The sequence below is a fragment of the Etheostoma spectabile genome, chromosome 1 (genome assembly GCF_008692095.1).
Source record: "Etheostoma spectabile isolate EspeVRDwgs_2016 chromosome 1, UIUC_Espe_1.0, whole genome shotgun sequence".
Lineage (NCBI taxonomy): Eukaryota > Metazoa > Chordata > Actinopteri > Perciformes > Percidae > Etheostoma > Etheostoma spectabile.
This window is the reverse complement of record NC_045733.1, coordinates 29,691,638-29,702,962: the sequence shown is the minus strand read 5'-3', so window position 1 is coordinate 29,702,962 and position 11,325 is coordinate 29,691,638. Positions and strand designations below refer to the sequence as shown.

General features: G+C 43.9%; 1 long non-coding RNA gene across 1 annotated transcript in view; it reads right to left on the bottom strand.

Annotated features, from left to right (window-relative positions):
• LOC116690225 (uncharacterized) overlaps positions 1 to 9,616 on the bottom strand; it is a 15,802-nt gene extending 6,186 nt beyond the window's left edge. The window contains exons 1-2 of the long non-coding RNA XR_004332192.1: positions 9,601 to 9,616; positions 6,116 to 6,121 (exon numbers count right to left, since the gene is read on the bottom strand). This is a non-coding gene — a long non-coding RNA (uncharacterized LOC116690225). The remainder of the gene's footprint in view (positions 1 to 6,115; positions 6,122 to 9,600) is intronic.
• Positions 9,617 to 11,325: the final 1,709 nt, after the last annotated feature.

Here is an 11,325-nt window from a genome sequence, read left to right as displayed (position 1 = left end):
GGTGGTGAGTTGGGTCAGGGGGTGGGGGAAGACTCTGGACAGACCTAGTAAGCCCAAAAAGGATAGTGCGGGTAAACTGGGAACGTCTGGAGGAGGCCCCTGTCCGACTGACTTTCAACTCACACCTCCGGCGGAGCTTTTCGGACATCCCTGTGGAGGCTGGGGGCATTGAACCTGAGGTAACAATGTTCAAAGCTTTGGTCTTAGGGTTTTAGGTGCCTCAGGCTGAAACACCCCGAACACCCTGGTGCCCGGTGGTCAGGGAACCGTCCGACTGAAAAGGTCTTTCCGATATGTGTCTCGGAGACTCCGGAGGCAGTTGCAGGGTACCACGGGCCCGAAGGGCTGCAGCCTCTGCTGTGACAGAGGCAAAGCACGGGGTGTGGGAGAAGTTCGAGAAATATGGAGAAGACTTTCGGTCTGCACCAAGGTGCTTCTGGAAAACCTTCGCCACCTCAGGAGGGGGAAGCGAGGAATCATCCAAGCTGTATACAGTAAGGTGGGACCTTGTTGACCTCAACGAGGAGGTATAGGGCGGTGGAAGGAGCACTTTGGGAGACTCCTAAATGCCGCTACGCCCTCTTTGTGAGGCAAGCTGGAGGATGAGGGGGATTGCCGTCAATTTCCCTGGTGGAGTCGCTGAGGTAGCAAAACAACTCCACAGCGGCAAAGCCCCGGGATTGATAGAGTCCCAAATGCTGAAGGCTCTGGGTGTGGGGGGGCTGTCTGGTTGACACGCCTCTCAACATTGCGGAGAAATTGTGGAGGTGCTGCGGGAATATGTGGGGGGGTCCCTTCTTAGGCCATCCAATCTCTGTAGGACCAAAGCGAGAGCTTTGTCCGGGTTCTCGGCAGTAAGTCGACTCGTCCATGAGGGTTGCCTCCGCCAGGGCTGCGCTTTGTCACCAATCCTGTTTTGAAATTTATGGTCAGGATACGAGGCGTAGTCGGGCGGGGAGGGGCGTAGTTCGGTGGCTCGGGATCTCATCGCTGCTTTTTGCGGATGATGTGGTCCTGATGGCATCATCGTCTGTGCCCTTCAGCACTCACTGGATCGGTTCGCAGCCGAGTGGAGCGGCTGGGATGAGATCAGCACCTCTAAATCAGGCCATGGTCTCAGCAGGAAACCGATGGAGTGCTTTCTTCGTGGGGAGTGAGTCCTTACCCCAAGTGAAGAGTTTAAGACCTTGGGTCTTGTTCCGAGTGAGGGGACCATGGCGTGAGATTGGTCGGGAAATCGGAGCAGCCGGTGCGGTATTACATTCCGTTTATCGCACCGTTGTGACAAAGAGAGCTAGCCAGAAGCAAAGCCTCGTCTACGCCAATTTTCGATCCACCTCCCCACCTACCTGATGGTCATGAAGGCGGGGGCATGACCGAACGAAGATCCGAAGCGGGTGTTCGTCTCAGGAGGGTGGCTGGCGTCTCCCTTGGAGATAGGGTGAGAAGCTCAGTCATCCGAGAGGAGCTCGGAGTAGAGCCGCTGCTCTTTCGCGTCGAAAGAGCCAGTTGGTGGGTCGGTGGCGGCATCTGGTAAGGAGCCTCCTGGCGCCTCCCTAGGGAGGTGTTCCAGGCACGTCCACCTGGAGGCCTCGGGGAAGACCCAGACTAGGTGGAGAGTTATATCTCCAACCTGGCCTGGGAACGCCTCGGGATCCCCCATGGAGCTGTTGATGTGGGCTTCGGAAAGGGAAGTTTGGGGTCCCCTACTGGAGCTGCTGCCCCCACGACCAGATACCGGATAAGCGGATGAAGATGGATGGATGGATGGATGGAAACGTGATTTAGTTATTTCGACCCAAACCATCAGCCCAATCCCAAAGTGAGCCGTGATGACTAAGGATTAAAGACTCTCAGACTAAATTAGTCTCAGGTGCTAAGTGAGCGAGTGTGTGAGGCCACATGGGCTCAGATAGGTATAAACGGGATTGGGACGCTTTCCACACGTCCAAGGCACAGGAGACAGCTGCCTGATGCCAATTTTTTTCAAACTCAACAGGGCTGTTCCGTGGTCATGTGTTGGGCTGTTATTTACCTTTGTAATCTCCGGATTTCCCTATTGTCTCTTGTGGTAAACGTCACAATGCTTGTGAACTGTGGGTAATTCCTTTCGGTGAAATCTGCATCATCACAGAAAGGCCTCGGCAAGTGTGTACTCACACCCTCATGCTCTTTGAAATTCAACATTGGGACAACCCTAAGCCCTTACAAATTTCACGGGACTTAGCACCAATGTCCATGAGTCTGCGAGTCCGGACTTTGGGATGTAGTCGATGTCAGACAATTTACAAGCAACAGTATTTATTTGGACTGCTCACACACTTTTAACATAATTTTACGATCTGTGTGCCTCTGTCTGCCCGGCTACAGTCAGGCGTGCAGCCTGTTGCTCACAACTTTGTAACAAAGAACCAACAAAACCATGTCTCACAGGCCGGTGTCCTGTTTCTGTGGTGTGTGTGTTGCAGTCATCTGAAGGGCCAGCAAGCTGGTGCATGTTTAGGGAGCGTGAAATTAGTACAATACAACAATCAGCAGAAACATTCAACTCACCTGGCACTTGATTTATGAGCTATCCCCACCCCCCTCTCTCCACTGCAGCTGAGTGCAGACCCCGCCCACCCCCACAATGATCTTTCCCCAACTCTTAACAAAGTATTTTTTGTGAATCAACCTAACCAAACCAAGCTGAGTACGACCAGAAAGTGTTTTTTTTTATTTTTGAAACAATGATTTGAAATGGTTTTGGAAGGCAGTCGGCTCAGAAAACACATGTGTCGTTGCACGAATGTGGTACAAACATCGTATTTTATCGTTTATATATTTGGAGGACTTGTTGGAACTGATCCATTAGGGCAACTGAACCTTTGTTACAAACGCTGTAGATGTTTGTGTCGGTGTTTCAGAATTCCCATCCGATCTGAGAAAACAAATCAGAATTGCCCTTGGTGCCCTGCAGGGTGACCATATGGGTGAAATATATTCCACACCGACTCACTGCTTCTACCAAACCAAAGCAACTCGTCTTGTGCTGCAAAGCTGCCGGGGCTTGGATCAATAAGCGAGAACACTCCTGACTTCCCCTCAGTCTTCTCTCACAATCGTTTCAGTCCTGTTCAAACCACAAAGGTCAGATTACCTGAAGAGAGGACAGGAGAGAAAGGGGCAGCTCATGCATTAAAGACTGAGGAGTTATGGGGTTTGGGGGCGATGAAGGTGGAGGAGTGAATTTAATAAATAACAAATTCCCCTCAGCTCCACAGAGCCATGCTTTGTGTTTAATTGCGCTGTATTGATTTTTCCCTCTCTTTTTCTTTTCGTTCTTGGGCCGGGCATTGCTCTCATTTTGGAACAATCAGGTGGCCAAGGTGGGCCTTAAGAGTCGAATGTCATTTATTCTCTCTCCTCCTTCTCCCCCTCGCTCTCCCATTCTTCCTCTTTTCCCCCGTTCCCCCATCTCACCCTTCTCATGATGCCTTTTGTGTCACACACTTCTCGTGGTTTCTCAACTCTCAAGGTTATCTTAAAATGGCTTTGAACACTTTCCGGCTTTTTTTATGAGGGATTTTGATGAATATAAGAGATTGCATCAACAGCCGTAAATGGTCTTTTTACTCACAGGCATATTGTATTCCTCATACTTGTGAAGACAGATAGAAAAGAGAAGAAATAAGGCATTGGCTGCAAGATCCGAAGATCTAAGAAAAGCATTTACACTTAGACTGCGTGCTTTGAAAAGTGAACGGGCTGCTGTTCTTTACAAATGATGAAAAACCACATTAAACATATTGAACCTTTTTCATCACGGATGTGAGTCACTCAAAACACAAAGTGCCGGTCTTTAATTATTTCTTATGCAGTACTTGAGCTCAAGTGTTTATTATCATAATTTCTTTGTCTTTTCCCTTCTTCAGCATCATCGCTGATGTTAATAATGTGTCAAAAAGTTTGGAAAATACTCCGAAGGTGACATAAAGTGCAGCGGGAGCACGGAACACAAAATAACATGAAAATCCATCGTGAATAAAAATAAAACTGTTGATCTAACTGGGTGTGTCAGCAGCTCTCACCTTTTAAATAAGAGTGTGTGGTAAATTATGTGTTTTGAGCCGACGGGGGTTCAAGTTAAATGCCATGAATAAAGCTACAGTAGCACAACCTCTGCTACGATGAATCAGGCAGAAAATCACACATGTCAACAGTGCCATCACACTGCCCTGGGCCTCGTCTGTGGACAGGGGGGTGTATTTTCATCTAAAAGGAAAGCAATTTGAAGGGATCCTCCCCTTTAAAAGCTGACTTGACATTTCCTGCCATTATGAGCACAATGTGCTCTATTATAGAATGAATGGCAATTAAGCGCATCTGAAAATGTCAGGTGATTTACAGCTCACTGAGGTGAACCTGGTGACGTGCAGTCACCCATTTAGAGCCATCCCTACCCAACAACATCGCCCCCCATCGCTGTCTCGTCCAACTCAACTTGACAAAGGATGGAAAACAAACTACAGGCTGTAATAAGACAGAAGAAGTGCAGATTGTTCTTATGAGCCTTTTGTAGACATAGCTATGAAAAATTGTAAACTGTAAATCGTATGTATTCCACATTTTTTTACTGTATGCACCAAATTGTCTGCCACTGTACTGGTGTTTTAACGTCCTGGTGTCTAAACTTAACCGGCTAAATGTAACTGCAACAGCAGCTGAAACGACTGTTTCCTTAGGGTGCCCCGTACTCGTCTCACAGTACGTAACTGTGAAGAACGCTAAACTTAACTACTTAGCAACCAGTTATCACGTGACCGTCTGGCGGTTAGCGTAATTTGTAGGATATCATATGAATTGTTGTGCAGAGTTCTCTTACGATATGATGCAAACCCGTTGATGAGAATGCGTTGGGCAGTATTCAGTAGTACTCAGTTCCTTCACATAAGTAAAAGTAGCTGAGGAAGGCACATCATTTTTGTTGTCTTTAGGGCAAAAGTTTCATAATAATCTTGCAGCATATATTTATATTCCCTCAAGAAACGGAAGCACATTGTAACGGCTCAGTATGCAAAGGTTTGGATTTAAAAGCACAACTCTGTTAAGTACGGTGCAGGGAATTGTGGACCCAAATGCAGAGACAGTAATGTGAAGTTTGAGAATTTAATTAAATAATTACAAAAATCCATACAACTAAAGCTGTCCTGTAGAATACAAATGAGACCCGCCACACAGAAACACTACAATGACCTGACAACAGACAAGGGGAACACCAAGACTAAATACAGAGGCTAACAAGGTAACAAGAGGCAGGTGACACAAGGACAGGAAAACAGGTGAAAGACATCAGTTAATCACAAGGGCGGGAAAACTAAGGCAGGAAGTAAAATTAAATAAGACAGCACAGAAAACAAGACTATCACAATAAAACAGGAAACAGAACAAATACAAGACAGTCACAAGAGACCATGAGACAGAAACTACAACAAGAAAGCGACCAAGGACTAAGACATGAAACAAAACATGAACATAATGAAACAAAAAATATGCAAAACAAGACCAAAAATAACACATCACAAGACAAGACAGAAAACCAGGCTGTCACTGCACAATGTGAGGCAAGTGCAGATTTGAGTCGCGCATGCTCAGATTTATACGGTTTACGACATAACTGTCATACTGAAATTTGTGAAATCCATGAAATAATAAACTTTTCTCATTACAAACAATAGCAGAAGATGGGAATCATTTTAAAAACGTTTTAGCTATCCATGATTGTTTTATTGCATTTAACGTAAGCTCAAAACGCCATTCCAGTGACAGCCTTTGTTGTGTTTGATGCTAACTTATAGCCAGCAGTGTACGAACTTGGTTAAGTAGGTCCATTTTGACTGTATTGACATTACAGAAGCCTCTCGTTAGCATCTTATATGCTGCTAAGCTAGCAGTCATTTCAAAAACGTTTTAGCTATCAATGGTTGATTACTAACGTTAACTCAAAATGCCATTCAACTGGCAGCCTTTCTTGTGGTTGATGCTAAGGGAACAAACTTGATTAAGTAGGTCCATTTTTACTGCATTGACATAACAGCAGCCTTTCGTTAGCATCTTACATGCTACTTGCCGCAACTCACAGCTACACTTGTCGCAAAGTGACGCATGCGTGACTCAAATCGGCACTCGCCTTACATTGGGCAGTGACACAGGCTAAGAAATTAAGACAGGAAAACAGACTACCACAATAACACAAGACAAAACACCCAAACCATAACAAACTCATTAAGAAGGACTTTCCTCATCGGCTTCACTTCTCAGGCCAAAGGTTGCTACTTGGACAAAGTAAAAAAAAATTTGCCTCTTTTAATTCAAGTGCTACAAAAACAGTCTGACTGTGTTGACCGAAGACCTTTGTTGTAGGTCTAGCCTCTCATCTTCACAGTCAGCCACACAGTCCAAATCCACTGGAGCTGTGAGGGAAAACTCACATAGACACAGGCGTCCCTCTGGTAGTGCCGGATAAAGTTTTCCAGCCTTAGCAACAGTAACCGAGTGGAGAAGTGTGGAATGCCGATTGATTCTGCCGAAGAGACTTGCTGCTGTTCGTCTGTTCAGATCAGCCCTTTGCTCTCTGTTTGCAGCCTCCTTTGTTCAGTACACACTACGTCAGCCACGTTCACATGGGCACTGCCATGTGAGTATCAGTGCTGTGTTAGAGGTAACAGTCGAATTTATATCTGTTTACATGACAGTCGCACAGTTGTTCAAAAAACACGGAAGGAGCTCAGAGACTTCTCCAAACAATCTTCTGAATATGTTTTAATAAAAGAAAATATTTTTAATTCAATTGATACCTCGCCATGGTTGTTACAGTCAGCCATTCTTTTTATTTCATGTATCATATGATTGCCAAAAACTGATAAAAAATTGCTGTGAAGAGCCCAAGACACGATAATTTAGAAACTGCGTCGCAATTACACATTGGCCCACCAGAGAGCACTGACAAGTTTATTTTCCTGCTGCAAAATGTCCTGATTCAGAATCTTAGCTAATTTAGGAAAATGCTTACAATTGTTTGCGTGTACATACATATACATGGATTTTTTTTTTTTAGATAAATATAAATATTGTTATCAGACTTTAAAATTCAACCCTCTAATTTGTAATCTGCATCTTAATGTGCATCAGAATACACCGAGAATCTTGAAAATCAATATGCCATTCATCCATCATTTTCTGCTGCTCCTCCAGGGATGGATCACGTCTTGGTAGTCCAGAGGTCCCTCACCCCAGCAACGTTTTCCAGCTTCCCCTGGGGGATCCCGAGGTTCAATATCCACAACATGTTCTCGGTGCTCGGTCTTAAAAAATAATCACAATTCACTTCCAAATCTAGTTTCACATCACAAATAAATGAATTGCTTCTTGTCCAGTTGTCAAACCTTCCTCTAAAATTTCAAACAGGACCTTTATGACACATTTATGGAAGTTGTAGTAATATTTATATTATCTCTCACTTTTGAAACTGAGTGAAAAGGGATTTGAGAATGCCCAAAAACACAAATAAAGTAACAAAAGGCTATTTAGAGTCACACGCATCATCCACTGTGAGTTAGCTCCTTTACAGGGACTCAGGCTGACTAAAATGAAGGAGGAAAGCCATGATGCTAAAACATTCACACTTCAACATTCCTAAAAATAGGCGATGCCTTTATCCACGCTCTCTTACCTCATACTAATCTCACTAACCTCACTAATCATCAACGACAGATTTCCAATGCAATCTCCCCGAGGTTACGCCTCTTTAATTATCCAAACAGGTCAGAGGTCACAGACGCTTATGTGGCGAGGGGTCAAAGGGCAGCCAGCCGGGTCACAGAGGCCAAGGCAGTAGCAGGGTGCAGGGAGAATCTGGCTGCAGATCCTGCTGCTTACTAACTAGACGTGATTGTGTCAGCCATCGGGGAGTTGATCACTGGCTGTGGCCAGCCCTGCAAGGCCTGCTGGGTAATTCAAGGCAGATAGTGGGTGTACAGTACGTATTGAGAAAATTAAACTAAGAAAGGCGAGAGGAATTACTATGAAAGCAAAGGCAATTTTTTTTTAATCTCCTCTGGTATAATGTTATACAGCACAGATCACTTTTCTCTGTGCATGTGCAGAGTGTCCCTCATTCAGAAAACAGATGAATGAAATGCATGACACACGTGTGATAGTTGGCTGTGTATGTTATTGTTAATTGGGACTTCGTAAGAAGTGAGGTAACTGATTTCATACAAAAAACAATGACAAATGAAGATTAGAATAAATGGTCAATATTATAACATGGTCAACATTATAACATGTTTTTCACAGACTTTTACAGTTGTTGAATTACTTTCAGCATGGAATCAGTACAATAATTGACATTAGCGTTAGTTTGTTTTTAAATAATCAGTGTCTCTGCTCTATTAACTTCCGCAGAAGAAGTCCAGAGCTCTCTATTAAAATGTAATTTTCTCAAAGTTGTCAAACACACACACAATGTAACCGAAGGTCTGGTGGTTGAAGCAAGAAGGTTACAGTGTAAGACGGAAGGAAGGAAGGAAGGAAGGAAGGAAGGAAGGAGTTGGCAGTGGTGCCCTAAAGATTAGAGAAGTGAGCTTGGGACTGGGAGGTCGCCGGATCAACAGGATAAAATCTGGACAGAAAAAGTGAAAGAGCAGTGCTTGGCCCCCCATCATCACCACCACCGAGGTGCCTTTGAGCAAGGCCCTTAACCCCAACCACGCCGATGAAGCTGCTCAGTGGCCAGCAGATCAGACATGCAGCTTCCAAGTATGAATGTGTAATTGTGTGAATGTGACAGGTTATCGTTGCAAATGCAAAATTGCTCTAAGTGGACTTATCTGGAAGGAAGGAAGGAATATTGTCATTACCTTCAGTAGAAACTCACCACATTGAAAAAGCAGTCACAAAGTAAACCTCTAACTTTGTGTTTATTTATTTTACTGTATGATACAGTATTTGAATGTATTCTATATTATGTATGGGCCATGTCTATCTGATGAGCAGGTGGCACCTTGTATTTGGCAGCCTCGACCACCAGTGTGTGTGTGTGTGTGTGTGTGTGTGTGTGTGTGTGTGTGGGTGGTAAATAAGTCCTGTACTATGTAAATGACTAGAAAAGTGCTATACAAAGGCAGTCCGTTTTACCAGTAATACTGTACCTGGAAAATAGAGGCACTGACCAGGAGGTTTCAGCTCTTGCTCTGTAATGAGTCAATGTGTGTATCCACAGGAAGTCAGGACCCTACATGTGAAATAATATTGACATTTTCATATGAAGGCATCAGTTGGTGGCAGCGTAGACAGTGAAAAGCTAAAAGTATTGATACAACCGTTAACACCGGTCCAGGATATCATTCTATTCTCTCTCTCCTTCTCTCATACACACACACACACACACACACCCACACCACAACAACACACACACACACCCACACACACACACACACAACAACACACACACACTTTTAATTTGTGCACTTTGCTGTTATTAAGACCTTCGGTATAAACTGTCTCTCTTGAATTTACACCCCCCCACCCTTTACTCCAACTGTAGATATAGGAACATACAAAACACAAACACACACACACACATACACACACATACACAGACACACACATATTCCCACTAACATGCAGTGATCAAAGCAGACAGGGACGACAGGTAGAAGCACAGCAGCCAATCAGAGCCAAGCATCAGTGGGTGACCTTGCTGAGCTGCAGCTGATTGGTGGTGTCCGAGCTGTCAGTCATGTCACAAACCTTCTGACAGGAGACAAAGGAGTGTGTGTGTGTGTGTGTGTGTGTGTGTGTGTGTGTGTGTGTGTGTGTATGTGTTGGTTTGCATCCGTGTGTGTTGTGTGTGTGTTTGTGTGTTGTGTGTGTGTGTGTGTGTGTGTGTGTGTGTGTGTGTGTGTGTGTGTGTTTTGACGGGAGGTGGTATAGAGATGTGATATGATATGAGGGTGGTATGTTCATTTACATTTTAGCATATTTAAACAGTTGCACATTTTGTTTTTTCCATCTTATATATATATAAATATTTGTTCTTATATTCTTGTATTTTCTTCTTATATTTTGTTATTGTATGTATGTATATTTTGTGTGCTGCTGTAACACTGTAATTTCCCATTTTTTGGGATCAATACATATCTATCTATCTATCTATCTATCTATCTATCTATCTATCTATCTATCTATCTATACACTTATTGATAAAGAGCTACAAATGAAACCAGTAAGGTGAAAAAACATACAAAGCTTGTGTCCTTTTTTATATTTTACAACACCAAATATGCTTTGTCTTCATTCCCTCATTCTATACCACCCTTATCTTTCACACACACACACACACACACACACACACACACACTAAGACAGAAAACAGTGTATATTTCAGTCTGTCATTTAAACAGTCAATATGGACAAACAGACCAAAATGTAAGCAGGCAATTATTAGTGTGTGTTTCTTTATTCTGCCTGCCATCAGAGAGATTAAGGGAATAATCGGCTTAATGAGCTCTGAAATAAAGATTGGATCCAGTTTCCCCAGGGGGGCGAGGCTATTGTACGAAGGCCACAGCCTACATAGCGGCGATGTCAAACAGCCCCACTGCTCAAATACCATTACAGTAACTGCAATACAAATTACTGCAGTGCTCTTTGTGTGTGTGTGTGTGTGGCGGGGGGGGGGGTGATAGGGAAAGAGATGTGTAGTTGGTCCTTGGAGATGAAATCCCCTGTTAACAGAGAATCCCTGTGGTTTCTACCATCACAACAGACAATTCTTTTTATTGTGAATGTGAACATCTTCTACGTACAAGTCATTTACTTGTCATAATTCTTTCTGTACTTACGTACATAAAGGAAAAGGAGCACCTGAGTGTGGGCAATAAGGGACGCCTGAGCACCAGTTTTTTATGTTTGCCTCCCAGTTTTATCTTGCTGTCCGGGGATATGATGGTGCCACCGATGCTCCATTATTGGCAGTAACAGAAAGTGTGTAATAATAATACAGGTCCCAGAGTTCTGTTAGAAATTACACATATGTACTGGGGGCAGCAGACACTTCTTTTGCAGCTACACTGTAAGAGACGCAAATAAAGGACAACTTGTGAATTGGTTTACATCACAGCCAAATAAACTGAGGGCTTCATTGCATAATTTTAATAGGGAAGACTATTTGTGCCATCGTTTCACGATTTCCGTGAGATCAGGTTGTGCTTTTCCTGCTATGCAACAAGTCAAATTGTTTGCTTTGAAAAAAGGCCGTGGTCTGACCAGAACCCCACTGCC